Source organism: Phyllostomus discolor, chromosome 2 (genome assembly GCF_004126475.2).
Source record: "Phyllostomus discolor isolate MPI-MPIP mPhyDis1 chromosome 2, mPhyDis1.pri.v3, whole genome shotgun sequence".
NCBI lineage: Eukaryota > Metazoa > Chordata > Mammalia > Chiroptera > Phyllostomidae > Phyllostomus > Phyllostomus discolor.
The window spans coordinates 86,109,841-86,128,236 of record NC_040904.2 but is presented as its reverse complement, the minus strand read 5'-3'; the positions used below and the strand labels follow the sequence as shown (position 1 = coordinate 86,128,236).

General features: G+C 35.2%; 1 protein-coding gene across 6 annotated transcripts in view; it reads left to right on the top strand.

Moving 5' to 3' along the window:
• The window catches only part of CBLB (Cbl proto-oncogene B), a 212,646-nt gene that overhangs the window by 74,206 nt on the left and 120,044 nt on the right, over positions 1-18,396 (top strand). The gene's annotated exons all lie outside the window — the stretch shown is intronic.

Genomic DNA, 18,396 nt, shown 5'->3' with positions numbered 1-18,396 from the left:
TGCTAATGAAACTTTGGAGGAAAGAAATTACTGAATCTCCTGTGTTTCTGTCTTATTTTAGAGACAACAACAGACACATTTAATTCATCTTCTGATGGCATTTTATTTTTTTATATATATTTTTAAATATTTTATTTATTTTATTTATTTTTTAGAGAGGGGAAGGGAAGGAGGAAGAGAGAGAAACATCAATGTGTGGTTGCTTCTCCTGTGGCCCCCACTGGGGACCTGGCCTGCAACCCAGGAATGTGCCCTAACTGGAAATCAAACCTGGGTCACTTTGGTTCGCAGCCGACGCTCAATCCATTGAGCTATGCCAGCCAATGCTATTTTTATATTTTAATTTAACTTTTGAATAGGAAATCAGTTTACATGGGCAGAGTTTAAGTGGTGCTATGTGGTATCTGTATTTTTAAAATTCCACTTTAAAACATTTTAACACATTGTGTACCGCTCATGAGTTTTCTCGTGTTTCCGCACACCTCAATCCACAAGCAAAAATGAAGTATAAACAGTTTCTGCTATCAGAAGAGTCTCACAAACAATGGGAAGACAAAGAAACAATCCCCAAATGAAAGGAAAGGAGGAAGCCTCAGAAAGGATGCTAAATGAAATAGAGGCAACTCAACTATCAGATACTGAGTTCAAAGCAATGATTGTCAGGAAGCTCAATGAGCTCACAATGAGCTACCAGAAACTACAGGGAAGCTACAATGAGCTCACTGCAAACGATATCAACATGAAAAAGGAAATAGAAACTATCAACAAGGGCCAAGAGGAAATGAAGAACAGTTTCTGCTATCGGTGGCCAGAGACTGGATAACGGATGACAATAGTGAAGGATGACAATAGTGAAGGCTCTCCGGAACCAGAGACAAATCTGTCCAGCCCTTCCCCTGGGGGTGCAAGGAGAGCACCTCGTAAAGATCCACCCAAAAGGTTGTCAGATGATATGAAGCAGCATGATTCATACGCATATTCCAGCGAGTGGAAAGAAAAAATTTCCTACCAGAGCTTGCAGAGTTTGTGCCGTCCATGGAAAAAGGAGAGAATCTAGATACTTATATAAATTTTGTTTGGTCTCTCTTCATAGAGGAAAATGTTTTACGCAGTACTATACGTTAAGAAAGTACTAGGAACTTTAATTCTTTAATTAGTTGTTTAATTGTTTTTGTAAATAAAAATGTTATAATTATTGAAAAACAACACCTAAAGTACATTAAGATATATAGTTATGATGATTTAAATAACATGCAGTTTGCCAAAAATGTGTGGTCCCTGGTGTATGTCTTAGAGATTTCTATGCGGTATGCAATGTGTTAATTAGTGCTTTCATTCTGCTTTTGTTTAGCATAACAAGTTTAGTGTAGCGTTTAAAAATATTTAAAATAATTTTCTGAGATGTCTTTGTATATTAGCTTGTCTCTCACAAAAAGATAAATGTGTATCTGCATCTGGTGATGGGTGTCACCTTCAAATTTAGAATGACCAAAATGGGGTGTTCTGCATTGCTCTGCAGCTGGCACCTGAGCTGCAGCCCAGTAATTAGCCCTGGCCTTGTTTTTGTCTTTGTAATGGGTATGTTGTGGGAGGCCCAGTTCTACTCAGTAAAGAATTGCAGATCAGCAAGCATATTAGTATTTAAGCAAAGTTTGTTAGTTATATGCTCTCAAGGAAGAGAACAGGCTGGACTTAGCCTAGGTGGTTGAGAAAGGCCCAGGCCGTTGGTCTTTTAGTCCTGAGGACTTAAATAATTTGTGAGGGAATTACAAATTGGTTTGGTCAGAGGAGGTAGGGCGGACTTCTCTAAGGGAGGGTGTGACCTCCTAAGCATAAGTATGGGTGAAGGTCTGTTAACTCAGATTTTTATCTTGCTCCAGGCCACCTCTGGTTACCCTGCAAACAGGCGCAGGCTGTTAATCAAACTCATTTATGAGCCTCTTTTGCAAATAGTATGGACCCCCTCCACCCCTCCTCCTCCTCTTAAACTTACACCTAACAGTTATAGGTGGTGAGAGCTTCCACTTTCCATTCTTGTTCCTCCTGCTTCCATGCGTAGAATGAGGGAATGCCTGAGGAAGAGGACTTCATACCCAAGAAAATCAAGTTGTTCTGATAACTGAATTTATAAATTACAAACTTAAGTTAGGCCTAATTTCACCTATGTTGATTTACATATTTACATCAAAGATTTTTTGAAAGTATTCTGGGGGGAAAACTGAATTTTTATGGAAATCCAGAATTTATTATGAAAGGTTGGTAGTTAGCATTTTTAATGGAAGATGAATTTAAAAAAACAAACAAACAGAATTATGATGTATACAACTGCAGGCTGAAAAAAATGATGAAACAACTTTCCAATATTAGCCTCAATTCATGGGCTTCGGCAGTTTCACATTTAGCTTTAGGGGTGTTAAAAGATAATCTGAGGCATATTAAAATTCTTTTAATTTTATTTGAGCAAAAATTAATTAGAATCTGGCAGCATTCAATCTAGTGGAAAGAAAGGAGGCCCAAGGAGTTGTACAAATGGAAAGACTTTTATAGGGAGAAGGGTGTGGGAACAGGAAGTTATTCTAGGCAATCACATGGGTTGGTTATTGCAAGGTTACTTCCCTAGAAGGGGGTAGCAGGGGCTTATGAGGCAGATTAGCTAACTGGTGCTCATCAGATGATGTCTGATTCACTGGTTTAAGATTTCATTTCTGGGGGAGCCAAAACTGTAATGGAATTGAGTCTGTCTGATGATGTGAGGCTTAGTATGTGATTCCATTTTGAACTTGATTTCTTACCCAAGCGAGTATGCTTGGACTGAACAGTCTCTTGAGTTCATAAGCTTGTAGTTCAGGGAGTGAGTGAAGAAAAGAGCGTAAGTCTTTTCCTCCGTCTTCACCCAGAGGAGAAGGGATACATACATATATATTTTGTACACCCACTGAACATGTATCTGACCACATATTTATGATTATCTGTATCCATTAGTAGGTAATGCATCCTTCTATTAAATATTACTTAAAATACTTAAGTAAATATTACTTAAAAATAAGTGAATAAAATGAAACCATGTGGTATATACTTTTGAGTCTGGTTTATTTTGCTCAATATTGTGATTGTGACTGTCATCCTATTGCTGTGTCATGGGGTATGTCTTGTGCTTTAGTTGAATATGAGAGATATATATCTTAATATATTTATATAGTGTCTGTTATTTACTTTTTTTGTCATTTAAACATGAGTTATGTCTGATTAATTGGCTAGCCCACAAGAAAGTATTTCCTAATTATATTGGGAACAAAATATGTGTGTGGTTTCAGTAGAAGTAGGAGTTTGAAGACTTATTTCAAGCCCCTACTGGTCTGTTATATTGGGTCCATCACAGCCTTTTTGAGTTCGAGATTCCACTTCTATAAATAAGAAGATAGACATAATTATGATTTCTAAGGTGCCTTCATCTCTTTACCTCTGTGATTATTTTGAAGTGTTCTAGAGGAATGTTACCTAGAAGAATGTCCTAGAGGAAGTATGCTTTAGTGATATGTGCTGACAAAACTACCTAGTAAAGTTAATATTTGATTATATTATTTTCACATTAATTAAACAGTGTTAGGATATGCAGAAATCTATTGGGTTTTTCAGTAAGCAGGCATGACTTAGTGATAGGCTAATTTACATAAAATTTATGTTAAAATAGTGATTTTTCTTCCTTTCATGATAGTAGTTGTCAAGAAGTTTGAGAATATTTGAAATTAACTTACAGCACTTAATTTTGCTATCCAAACAACTTGATAACCTGGAATTTTATGTCCAAAGAAATCTTTGTATTTTGTGTTAAACTTTCAGTTGCATTAAATGGATTAAATGAGAACTGTTGTCTTCCATCTTATTTTTAGTGTTGGCTGACTATATTTTAAAAGTCGTTCTTTTTCTTCATGGCCTTTTCCCATTTGTAGTCTATAATTGCAAATCAGTTTCACAGTTGGGAAAAATGAGATCATATTTCTTTTTTTAAAATTGATTTATTTATTTATCTTTAGAGAGGAAGTGAAGGAGAGAGGGAGAGAAATATCAATCTGTGGCTGCCTCTCGTGTGCCCCCTGCTAGGAACTGGCCTACAACCCAAGCATGTGCCCTGACTGGGAATCAAACCTCGATTCTTTGCTTCACAGGCCCGCGCTCAATCCACCGAGCTACACCAGCCGGGGCTGAGGTCATATTTCATAGGTTAATAATAACTAATTATTAACAGACTAATGTAATTCATTTTTTTGTGAGACGTTTCTTCGACACTTTATATTTCCTTTCTCCTTCAAAGCTTGTATTGGTTCATAGAACACCTTCCTCCATCAGTCCTCTAATATTGAAAAGGCTTGCTTTTCTGCATCACCGTTTTTCAGAGCCCTTTAATTCATTTTACCCTTGATTTATTGCTCTGAGTCACCTCTCAGTGTTGGGTATGCTTATACGCTCTGCCAGGAGAGTCTCTCTCTGCCTTTCACTTTCCTCCTCTCAGTTGCCAGAATGGAGCAGCATCACCCTCAGGATTCTGCAGCTGCTCCTTTCAAGCTTTGACACTCCCTGGCCTCCTGCCAGTCTGTGGTGTTACATTCATCATTCCACCATGGGCTGTGCCAAGGTCTTTCTCTCTGATTGGAGGTTCTCATGATAAAATTAGTTAGCCGGGCTTGATTGACATTTTCCAAGGATAGTTACGCTGGTGGATAAGTGGGGAGGCCCTGATTGCTCTTTAATTATTGTTACAAGGAAATATATAGTAGTGAGAAAAATCAGTTTTAGGTGGGAAAAGCACTTTTGTGGCATTTTGAGAAGATTTTTTTTTTTTATTTCTCATCTGGCAGGCCTTACTCTCCCCCACCATCCTAGCCAGCCTCTTTGCTGTTCTTAAAGATAGAATCACATATAATAGATGGATTGCTTGCCTGCATTACAAATCTCAAGGATAATGGTGATTGAAGGAGATTATTGAATGGAAAATTAATTTGTTCCTTTCTCAGATTAGGCTTAGGTGAGCTACAGTTACAGTAAACTAGTGCTGTGTATGCCAGTCTTCTATTTCCTATAGTAGGAAGAAGGAAGCCCTCTCCCTGACCTCTGGCAATGTGTTAACCAATCAGAAGAAATGAGTTTTTCTCCCAGGATAGAGATGTAGGGGTGAACTGGGGTGTGGTGATGAGGTTTTTATCAGTCTGATGTTGATATTTATAAATGTGAAAAGTACCTATGACTGGGCCATCAACGACTAGGGGTGAGTCCTTAGGGTTATTGAGCAAGAGGTATGACAAATGAAAGCCTCATGAGTAGTTGCCCCTGAGGTCTGTCCTGAAAGAAAGGCTAAATCCCCCTCTGGTCTGAAACAGTGATGTCCCAGCTCTGTGCTGATGTTGGCTGACTACCAGTATGATGAGGAGGTCTGGGCAACAGAGTTCAGTCTTTCACAAATCTTTAAATAGGACCTTAGATCTTGGGACTGCTTTACATGCAGTTTTACCTAGAGGCAGAACAATGAAAAATGAAACATCTTTTGAGGCTCCTGCTACACTCATGCTTTTCAGCAGTTATACATACAAACCACTTAAATAAGAATCCACATTAAAGTACAGAATAATTGATTAGTTCTGGGGCAGGGCCTGAGATTTGCATTTTTAACAAGCTATGAAGTGAGGTTTATGCTGCTGGTCCAAGGATAGAATTTTGAGTGTAATTGTTAGACATTTGTTTTTGTTCTTGCCTTAGAACTTGAATGCCACATTGAAATCGAAGGCCCACAGAATAAATATTATTACTCATTCTTATTCATGTTTAGTCTTCTTTTCTTTATACTTGACTGTGAAAATGCTATTTACAATGAAAAGGGTATAGTGTAGTATATATATAGTAGTATATAATAATAGGTGAATTATGGGAAGAACCATAATAAATAATAGATATTAATAGAATTCAAATTAGGTCCACCAACCAACATACTAGAAATTCTTTCTGATCAGAAACCAAATGCTCTGATATATGCATTGCTATTTATAGACATCTCATGCAGTACCATATTCACATGTGCATTATACCAAACAGATGTCTGAAAAACAGATTTTTGTGGCAGATTTTAACACAGGAAATATATCAGGTGCCATAAAACTTAATGGAAAAATGTATTTCTTAACCCCAAGTCCATTTTCAAAGAACAGATTGCAGTGCATTCAGTGGAATCAAATGGGTCTTATTCTTGAGAGCTTCAGCAGAGCCTCCTATCTATCGTATTATCTACAAGGCTGTCATCTGGTGGCGTGGTGGTTGATTGATTATTGATAATGTGGTGTTTGGGATTGGCATATTGAATATTCTATTTTAAATCATGGAAAAATGATACATTTCTTTATTACACTAAATACTTATCTGGTGAATCATTTCTGGAAGTGAGGGAATTACTTTGGTATTTTGAAATGGAAACACATCCTTTTAGATGCATATCAGCAATGTGATCTCTGAGTCTGTTTCAAATGGTAATACATCAGGGCCTGAGACTCTGCCAAAGAAGAACATCTGCGACTAAGACGTAGGCTTGTGGTGCATTCTTCTCTGTGTGCTATTACTTTCTTCTGCTCATTTTCTCAGTTTGTTAAATTTAGATTATATTCCATGAAAGGCATAGGGAAGAAACCCTCAAAATTCAATTATTATCTTATAACAGAGAAAACTTCAACCAAATCTTTTGAATTTGGATCAAGATTTAAGAATTCCTAGTTATTAAATTACACCTTGTGAGACATTTTATTGAAAGTGTTTTTTTTTTTTTTCCAAACTACCTCTAGATGCAGTCCTGCCTGGTGGAATCGTGTTTAGATATGTAGACATCTTCTCTCCTCGAGCAGCCTGGTAGATGGGGTTGGCCTGTGCTGGTAACATGGGCAGCCCTGCTGCATAGGGAGCAAGTTTAAAATCTATAGTGTGGTCTTGCTACCCTATCGGACTCATCCCCAGATACAAATCATTTCTGACCCTGCAATCTGTCATGTTGCGAGAATGATCTACACCCACATGGCTTTTCCTAACAGTCCTGCTGCTTTTGATCTGGTATGTCCTGTCCTTCCACTGCCTGTCTTAACTCTTTTTAAGAGGTCCAGACTGAAGCACTTTCTCCCTTTAATCTCTGTGTTCCTGAAGCGTGTTCAATGTTCCTCAGTTATACAGGGTGGGGCAGAAGTAGGTTTACTGTTGTAAGTGTTCGAAACACGGAGGTTATTCTTGTATTTCCATACAAATACCTATAAACCTACTTTAGCCCACCCTGTACAGTGATACTGTTGTTATTGTGTACTTTTATATGTAATTACTCACTTAGATTATAAACTCCCAGAGGGCAGGGACATAACTGGTTTTCATCTTATTAACACCATTGCCTAGGATAGTGACAGATCAGAGCCTCAAAAAATAGTTGTTGAGTAAATACACTTCATTAAAGTCACTGGAATATCACACACATAGATCGCAATTGCTGTGCATATAAATTTATTCTGAAAAACAGAACTGACATTTGTGCAAACAAGCTAGACTTTTAGAGAAGCAAAGAGCTGTTTCATAAGGTGATATATCACAAATGGAAATGATTAACTAGTGTTCCTTTTACAGCCTGATCTTTGTGGATTATTGTAGCTTTTCATTCCCTCTCAATACTTAATTCCTTAAATACTTGACTAAACAGGACATAGGTAAGCCAGAAATAAATTTCTGTAAGTTATTATATGATCCTTCTTCTAATGTTTGACTGAATATCAAAAACAGCTTCTTCTTTTTACATATTTGGATTTTCTTATTTCTATTAACTTTTAAATGATAGGTATCTTCAGGAGAGGAAGAGTGATTGATTTTTGTGCTTAGGATATAAATTAAATCCTGTAAGTCTTGGGTATAGCAATACATGTATTGAATAACCATTTCACTTAAAAGCATTTGCATGGGTAGATAGATACAATGACCTCTTCAGCAGTATTTTAAAATGCTCGAGATTATTATAGTAATGATTTAGGTATATCTGGAAGCTAAAAGAATTATGATTGCATATACTTTAGAATTGATAATGAGTAAAGATTATTAATAGTGTTTGACTTTTAAATAGAGGCCCCAGTGAGTAGAAGTGACAAGCCAACATTTAGGATGATTTCTTATCTAGACATACGTTAAATCTAGTTATGTTAAATAATTTTCAGAACACATGTAATTTAAATGGCAGTTCAATTAAAAGATTACTATAAAGTCTCTAAACACTCCAGGTTTTTGCTTACATTTTTCATACACACAATATTAAGGAGATTCTCTACCTTTGACTGAACATTTAAGACTTGTGGAAATTAAGTCTGTCATCAGTAGAAATCAGTGGATCTGTCTAAATGGCATTTTCACAGTGCAGTTTGTTGTTTGGCCATCTAAATAAATGTATTTTGAGAATTCACTGTAGTAGTCAGCTGCATTGCAATTAGTATAGTTCAGATTTCTTGTAAAAAACTCTGTTGGTTGAAAGCAGCTTCTACATTATGTGGTGTTGGCCAGGTTCAGGGTCAGCTGGAGGGTTTAGTAGCCCCACTCACATGCCCAGCATTTGTTGTCGTCTTAACCCCTCACTGGGGCCTTTCTTGCATGACTGTTTGGGTTTCCTTAGTGCTTGGTAATTAAATTTCAAGGGTGTTTTCCATGATGTAAAAAGACAGAAACTGCAGATCTCGTATAAGGCCTAGCCGTAAAATCTACAGAACATCATTTCTACCACATTCTGTTGATCAAAGCAAGGTGCAGCCTAGCCCAGGTACGAGTGGAAAGGAAATGGACTTTACTCCATGGTGAGAAGAGGGGGGAAAGTTTTTTGGCTATCTATAATCCCCCACAAATCCTCTAAGATAAGTACTGTTATAATTCATTTTTTCGAAAGGAGAGGAGGAAACGGAGGCTTAGAGAGGCTACCTTAATACCCAAGGTTATTCAGTTACTAAGTGGTTTAAGCTCCAATTTAGGTAAATTTGACTCTAGAACTGGGGCTTTTGGCCATCATAATACTCTGCCTGCAGGGTTTAGGCAGATAGGATCCATTTGTCTTTTTCAAAGCCAAGGTGGGAGGGTGATTTTACTGATGTGGGTGTTACTCCATTTGCAATCATACTGAAATAGCTGAGGAATTCGATTCATATTATTGATTAGACATTATGTAGTAAACATTACAGTCTCCCTAAATTTGGACAATTTCTAAACTCTTGGTTTTGATGAAAATTAAAATTCTTATACCTAATATTATTCTATGCCTACTACATATATTAACACATTTCCTTAACAAGAACAAATAAATAAAGCCAACTTTTTAAAATACAAATTTCCCAGTGGGAATACTCTGTTCTAGTAGTCCACATTTTTCATGTGGTTTCAATATTACAGTGTTTACTATTCATTAACATGAAACACAGAACTTTTCAATTGCCTTTTTAAAATTATTTCTGCTGCTTTTTTTTTGTTTTGTTTTGAGAGCCATTGTTATTCAAGGATTTTACTTTGTTGAACAAAGAAAAAAGGAAATCTCAGATTCCTATTATAAAGAACAAAATAAAAATCAAAACTTTCAAATAATACTAATGAGTTTTCATTCTGACATACATTGATGAATGTCTGCAAACTGAAAATGTTATATAGCATGTTTTACTTATGTGTTAGTTGCAGGATGGGAAATGGATTCAGAGTTTTTACCTAAAGCATGTGGACTTATTAATGCCAGAGCTATCTATCTAATCATCTTCTTCTACTGGCTGGAATAGAAGTGATCATAACACCACACAGTGACACAGGGCCTCAGAACTTAGGTATGCAATCACCTCATTTTGTAGAGGAAAAACTTTGGATAAGAGAAGCTTTCAGCTCATTTTTATATTATCGAATAATGAGACAGGCAGACTTTGGTTTAGAACCCTATGCTCTAGTGCTGTGTGTTCTGCCCTCGATCACAGAACTTCCGTCCTAACCCTTACTGTTGGGAATGTAGAAACTGCTTTTCTAGAAGGTACTGTAACCACAGTTAAACTACAGAATAAGTTACATCCAGTATAAGTTTTGCCAGCTTAAGAAAATCTTAGAGCTATTCTTTTAAAAATATATTCATTGCTGTTGCAATATCCAGAAAGTTTAAGATTTTACAGTGGTCTTAAGAAAATTTTGCTACTAGGAACTGGTAAATTATTATAGCCATGATTTTCTATGATTGCTTTGCCTTTTTGTTTTCCATTTTCAAAAAAAAAAAAACCCCAATATAGTCTTACTGCTTAAAAAAATAACATTTCTCTGTGGGGCCGTAGACATCTAAACTGTTACTTTCTCTTGAACCATATCATGCATGCATATCATGTATCTGGTAAGCTGAAGAACTGTGTGGGTAATTGAATCCTCTGGTCATACGTGACTATCAATTTATTTTATGCTGTTGTATGATAAAGAATATATGTATTGTGCTCATTTATATATGTAACCATCAGGGGTTTTCTTCTAAAAATAATTTAACTTGAGGCAGATTTCTTAGGGGACTATTATAAAAGCAGGAGATAAAGTCTTTAATTAGAATTAGACCCCACATTTTATTCGAGCAGTTCCTGGACTGTTCGACCTTTGTATTCCCTGCTTTATGTGAAATTATAATTGAGTCCTTTTAGGGAAGGATACCAGTCCTTTAGAAAAATACTACTAGTACTCCATTGGTGAATGTGCTATGGGGGAAGAGCTAACCGCTTTCAGAAAATTGGGATTAATGGTCAAGTCAATGGTTTGGGTGAGGCACTGGAGACACCTGCTCTACTGGAAAGCCAAAGCACCCTGGTGTCAGTGGGGCCTGCCAGAGGGTTGGGGCGGTGGTTTCTGGAAACCTTTTCAGTGTCCCACAGACACATATTATAGGCTTGCCTACTGGGAAAATCAGTATAATGGCTTTTAATGATGTTTTTGTTTCTTGTTGAAAATAGGAAAATTCAAAGAAAAAAGTGAAGAGAAAAATTATTTATAAATTAGTAATAGAGACTACTGCCGTTTGTATTTTTGTCTATAGAGCCTATATATTTTTCCTTCTTACCTATAATTTGGTATTAAGTTGTTTTTTTTTCTTTTTACAGAACTAAGAGGATACTGGCATACTATTTGTTATCCTCCTTTTTTCACTTCACACTTTCACGGTGCTTCATGTGCATGCACACACGCACATGCAAAACATTATGATGTTGTATTCATATCAGAGTATACCAAAAATGAATGAGAATTGCTTGGCAAAATTGTGCTTGCTTTTATTTTTACATTTGCTCCAATAATATAAATAAAGGTGATTTTAATTCCAGGGAAATGGATGGACTGGATCTGATGATTTTAGTTTTCTTTTGTTAGTAACATAACACATGAGCACCAGAGACATGAGCCACCTCTTTCCTCATCCTGTGGTTCATTTGTCTTTTACTTCCTCTCCTCCAAGAGAGCAGGGTTGAAGTGGGACAAAGGTATCAATAAGGAAAATTTCCAAAGCCACAAGGAGGAAGTAGCTCTCAGGGAACAGATAGTGTGATGGAAAACTATGTTATGCTTCCTCGAGAACTATGACAAATTTGTTCAGTTTACTTGAGTTTCTGGAAACTGCTCATGGGGACCATAACATTAATTTCCTTTAGCTTGCTGGTACTATATTTTGCCATTCATAAAGAAAATTTACAAAATGATAGGGAAAGAAAAGAAAAGATCTCAGCAATCATATGGCATTTTCTTTTTGTAATTTGGAGTCAAATCCCAGATTTTTAATTCTCTTATTTATATAGCTTTTGTTAAAGGAAATCCTTTCTTATTTATAGTTCTTTAAATATTTTTGTTGTTCTTCAAATTAACATTTGTTGGCTATTATCTGTGAGAAGCTGTTACAGGTAAAATAAGACTTCTCCTCCAGCAGAGACTTTTGCTCTGACAGAAGTTTAATGCAATATGTGTATAAGAGAACTGTGGTGCTCTTCAGAGAAACCTTTGTGCTGTGGCCGGAGTGATGTGGCATATAAGAAAGAGCCTGATAGGTGACATCTCTGGGAGGGGAATGGAAAAGATACCACAGGAGTACCTTGACATAAAACTGATGTAAATGAAAGTTAAATAGGTGGAGGCGCAGAACTTTGTATCAGAGCGGATGCAGACACGGATTAGCCCAAAGTGTGGATCAGGAAAAGCAGACCATTCATACAGCTTGAGGGGAGCACAGAGAAATTGTATGAGAAGTGGTGGAAAGGTAGGTTGGTCCCACAGAAAGTAGAAATCATTGAAGAAAGTATTTTAGGAGAATTTTTAAATATATTCCATTGAGTAACAACAAACAAACAAAAGCCATCTTTGAAGTGTGAAATATGATAAAAAAATTAAATGGTGGCGTACTGGGGCTTGCAAAGAGGAAAAGTGAATCTAGTTTTTAAAATAGTGTTGTTTCCGAGTCAAGTTTATTTTGTTTGTTGGTGAGACATTTCTTTTATCAAATTACCCTAGGTTATAAGACTATAGTTTGAACTTCTAATGTTTCAAAAGAAAATGAAAACAAAGTTCGACTATATTCTAGTTACTTCTATATGAATTTCATAGCAATGGTGACTTTCTACTTAGTTCACAGAACTGTTATTATATTTTATCTTAATAAAAAGAAATGTAGAGATGAGGTTTTTCTCTTTTTCAAATAGTAGACTAATCTGCATTTTAAAAATTTAGTTTACAAAGGGATACCTGTTACAGATTTTTAAAGACAAAAGAATTTTCTTGATTGAAGTAGATATTGTTAAGCTTTTAAACCAGATGAAAATATGAGCAGTCATAGCATAATAAATTTTCCATATAAAACTGTTGAAATTATCAAAGGGATGTTGTTAATCCTGCTTTGGCATTGCCATAAAGTTAAAATAACTGGCATTTTAAAACCTATCTGAGAAGGTTTATTGAATATGTTGAGGTAAGATTTACTATATATAGTCTTTTCCTTCATGCAAACTACTGTCACAATCACAGATTTTAAAATTCACATGGCCCCATTCAGCCATGTCTAATTCCTAGCCTAATTTACCTTAACTCTACCTATGGGAATGCAGGGCCACATTCTGGTCAGAACTGCGTCACTCCAGAAATTATATACTGCTCTTATAGATTACCACGTTTGTTCTGGTTCTGTCTCAGCTCTGTTCTCACAATTTTCTATACCTTGGGAGATCACTAAGCCCTTTATATTTATTAAGAGTAGGATTGTGTCATCTTCATCTTTGTGTCATCAGTGCATAGATCATGCCTGATATATAATAGACAATCAAGATTTGCAGAATAATTGACTAAATGGGTGAATCAGATACGTGTCCATTATGGAATTATGAAAGGCCACTGTAGCAACTGATGATTTTAATAAGGTGAGGGTGATAATTTTGCCTTATTAAGATAGCTTTCAGTTTAATGGACAATAATAGTATTATATGAGAAAAAGAAGGAAGATTACTATGATAAATATTTATACTTTTAAACAGAAGTGGTAGGTAAAATCAATAATGGTAAGTTATTTGTTGAGTGTTTAAGAGTAAATTTGTTAGACTTTGCCTGACACATGTGAGAATGTCTTCTCACAACAACTCTGTGAGGCAAGCATTTTTATTTCAAACTTTTAGAGATGAGGAAACTGATTCAGGGAGAGAGGTTAAGTAGCTTATTCAAGCCTACCAGCAGAGTAAGGATATGAACCAAATACTATCAGACTTCAGGGCCAAACTCCTTAATTTAGGATAGTTGATAAATTAGAGTAGAATATCTCTTGAGTATCTCCTGAGAACTTGTCAAAGGATACTGTAATTGAACATTATAGGTATGTTTTGTGGTTGAGCTATGTTTAAGAAAGGCATTTATAAATTGTTGTAGAAAGAAATATCTTCTTTTGACGGATAGCCTCTTGCTCTTCATAGACCTTTGGTGGCAGCATGTTCTAGAGTATCTATCCTACTGAAGGGTTAGGGAGCAGCTTTCCTACCCACAACTTCAGGCTTCTCCTTCCTAGTCATGTCAGTGGTGCATTATGTTTTCCTTAACAAAGGAAAAACACCTTCATTGGTTATCTGTTTCAGTGAAGTTTTTTGACTAACATACTTTGCTAAATTCCTTTTTAAGAAAGCCATTTAATTTCTATGAGGTAACATGGAGCAATGTGGAAAATTGTTCTACTGCCTGCATCTTAGGTTAGATCTTTTCTGCGTACACATGTGACTTCTTTTATGACTTGGTGTAGACTCTGAGTCTTTGTTGATATTTGGACTTTTAAGATGTGCTTCATATTTCCTTAAGAGGTATTGAAAACTTAAAAGCATTTAGGCAGGGGAATGGGTAAGATCCACCTTTATTTAAGACTTTCAGAATCCATCTTAATAATAGTATCTTCCCAAGAGGGAGAAATGAAAGACAAGGCTTCTATCAACCTAGTCTCCTCAAATTCTTAGGAACTATAAGGTTCCCAAGGTCAAAAACAGTGTGAAGTAATTCCGTGTACCTATCTTGGAGGCCACTACATCAGAAATTCAGCGAATGGAAATTATTCTTTGGCTGAATGTCTAATTTTGAGTGCCACTGTTTGTATTCTTTATATCTTGCCTTTCTTTATATGTTGAATTTGTTTCACTTTGTAAAGATGAAGAAGAATACATTCTAACTTTTAAATGTGAGAATTGAATTATAAATATTTTTAATTAAAAAGTGGTCTCCCCTTTTGTCTCCCCAGAGTAGTTAGTATATCCCACAAACTTTGGACCTCACTGATACAAAATGTTATTAAAAGTTTTTCACTAATTCAGCATGTAAAGCTTTTTATTTTTCTTTGATTTATTACACAAAACTGGGTGTGTTTTTTGAGTGGAGAAAATGCAAAAATTACGTTCAATTTAATTAGATTGCATTTTTGTGCCCCCCTCATGTTTTAGTGGAAGCTACTAATCGAATGTTGATCTATTTCTTATTTTTCGGACTTAATTTATCACATCGAGATTTCTGTAGTTGTTGCATTGCCCCACTATATTGTATCATAATAATCTATTCATGCCTTTTTGTTCCACACTATGTGATGGATTTATTAAGAGTAGGATTGTGTCATTCTACATCAAAACTCGTGCACCTCCAGTCTTCCTATGATATTGGCTGTAGCCACTTTAAGCTTCAAAGTCTTATTTATGAACAGTGAAGTTCTGTCATCTCAATAGTCATGCTAATTCACTCTGGTTCAACTGTATATACTGTGCAGTAATGTAACTTGACTTTTGTTAAAATTGATTCATACTGTTTTAAAGAAATACAGTGTTAGGTGATTGAAGCAAGAATGAGATACTTTGCTCTTTAGGTGATACTCTTGACCTTACTTATACATTACTCATACTCTTTTTGTTTTTTTAAGTAGCTAGCTTTCCTTCTCTTCTTCCTCCTATTTTTACTCCTTTTTTCTTCCTTTCCTCTAATTCAGGTAGAAATGTAATATTAACATCTCTAACAATTTACCAAGTATTTAAATCTAGAAGCTATTTTTGATTACCTAGTATATCAAAATACTTTTATTTCATAATTATTTCTTATAAACAAAACCTCACACAACAAATTTTAAAAAGGGGCTAGCTTGTGGTGGTTAATGGGAAATATGAGTTAGTAATTAGTCACAATAAAGAGCTCTTATACTGGAAATGAAAGAGTGTTGCACAATTCCTTGTAAAATTAATTAAGTTTATAATTATAAAATTATTGAGTCTTTGTAGACAAAATTTTATTCTTTTCATTGTTTTGGGGTAGGGAGCTTTAGTGATGGAAACATTCTTAATTAGTAAGCATTAAATCTTTATTAAGCAGTCATTATTACTAGTTTTATGATGAGAGGTAATCAAGGGGGAATTAGCCACGTGTGGAAAAGTTTTATAATAGTGAAAAGCATTTCAGTTACAAAGAAGATGTATAGTTGTTGCCCTTCTTTCCACTGGTTTGAGATGACAGTATTCTTGGAATTTACCTTCAAAATGAGAGGTTATGTTTTTTTAAATGGGTACCTAAGGGTGCAGGGAAGCATGGGGAATTAAAGAAAGCACATAATGTATAACAGAATATAGTAAACAAACGAACAAAAAGAAACCCACAGTTATATAAAATAGAAAACCTATTTGTCTGATAATAAATTTAAATGACATTAGATAGTAGAATTATCTATCAGGTTTTTTTTTTCATATCCTGGTGTTGATTGCAAGCTATAAATCAGTCTTTGAAATAATGGACTTCCAAAATGACCATTTACATGTGTATGGTATGTGTGTGTATTTAAAAATTAGATATAAAAGAAATGTAGTCTGATATATGTGAAAAATAAGGTAACACAAACTTTTGCATTCACATATTGTATGTTTTTTTAAAGATATATTTTTTAAAGATTTTATTTATTTTTAGAGAGGGAAGGGAGGGAGAAAGAGAGAGAGAGAGAAACATCAATATGCAGTTGCTGGGGGCTGTGGCCTGCAACCCAGGCATGTGCCTTGACTGGGAGTCAAACCTGTGACCCTTTGATTCACAGGCCAGCACTCAATCCACAGAGCCACACCAGCTAGGGCACAATGTTCACTTTCATTGCCTTCATATGCAAAAAGTAAAACGTGATGAATAAATCACTTGCAAGAATAAGGAAATTGAACTATACACATATTTTATAATTAAACAATGATTAGATATATAGGTACTAGTGATTACTAGAGTTTCTGGATTGTATAAAGACACAATGTTACTATTTTTTTTTGTTTTGTTTTAAAGTTTAGTGTCTACATAGCCAGTAGATCAGATATCCAAAATGTGTAATTATTGGCATTGTGCTTCAGAGTTTAGATCTTAACAAATAAAAATGGAAAACATTTGGATATGATTAAAAAACAAAGACACAGGGGGCAGAAATCAATCAATTCAGAAAATATGGAACAGTTGGTTCACCCTAATTATAGCCATCTTTATTTTTCATTTTTTCTTCAATATGTATCAATTAGAAGTTCAGTAGAAAATTAACCCTTGGTCTAATTATAAAAATAAATTTGGTGCAGATTTTCTAAAGTGACTTTATTCTTTTCCTTAAACTCACATTTCAAAAGTCAGTTACAGTTTATGTTGGTCACAATTCTTTTCTTTAATATAGTTCAGCGGTTTACTTTTCATTTCCTAAGACTTGGATTTCTTATATCTCCCATCATCTAAATGAGGATGTGTTGACATAAATGAGAAAATGAATGATTCAACTAATTAGAGAAGTTTTACATTTAAGTAGTCTGAGTTGGATGGAAGTGTGGCTGAATCTAAGCAAATGACGGAACATTATGCGTAATGATAATGATTTTGCAGATTGTTTATTGCTGCCAGTTAAGCACAAAAACAAGGCCTGAGTTCTGACCCTTCTTTTTCATAAATCTCATAGATATAAAGGTTACGGAAATTGAGATATATTTGGTTTTCCAATAGAGATGAATTTATTGAGATGCAGTTTACTTTGTCCTTGATTGCTGCTTTTCAGTCTTTTTCCACTTGTTATAGCTAGTATATTCATTCGTTCTCTATTCATGCTATATAAGAAGTTATATGGGCTTTTTTGGTAAATGTTTTAGAAAGAATAAAATCCATTGACTTTATCGACAGATGTATATTATATGATCTGTTTGGTACCTAACATGGGTTTGGTTTTTTTTTTTGGCCTGTTATTTGATAATCATTAAACATAGGTACAAGAGTAACAATGAGGAAAAAGAACCAAAACTATCAATGTCAGAGTCATGTTGAAACATTGTAGGGTTTTATATACAGTCCAAATTTGATGGCTTTCTCTATTAATTTTCCTCTATATTTACATTCAGTCCTAAAGTAATGATTACAAACCCCACCCCTACCCTTCAGATGCCTCAACTTGCATTTCCCTTAATTCCAAACCTTTTTTTTCACACTGTCAAAACATTTTATTTCTCAAACAGATTTGATCATGTCCTTAGTCTAATTCATTTTGGCTCCCTCTTCATTCCTTACAGCAGGAGCTCTCAACAATGGGAGTACATTAGAATGGCTCAGGAAGCTTCTAAAATATACATGCACCTGAAACCCATCAGCAACAGCTCTGATTTTTTCGTACAAGTAGAAAGTGTATTTGCAATTTTTTTCATTATTTCAGATGCCCTATATGTCATGTTCCAACCAAACTTTCTTATCCCATCTCATGCCATTTCTTCCAGCCATCTTCAGTTCTTCTCTAGCCATGCTGAATTTAGGTATTCTACAAATAGTTTTATTCCATACCTCTATGCTTTTGTACATGTTGTCCCTAATCTCCAAAGTATCTTCTTT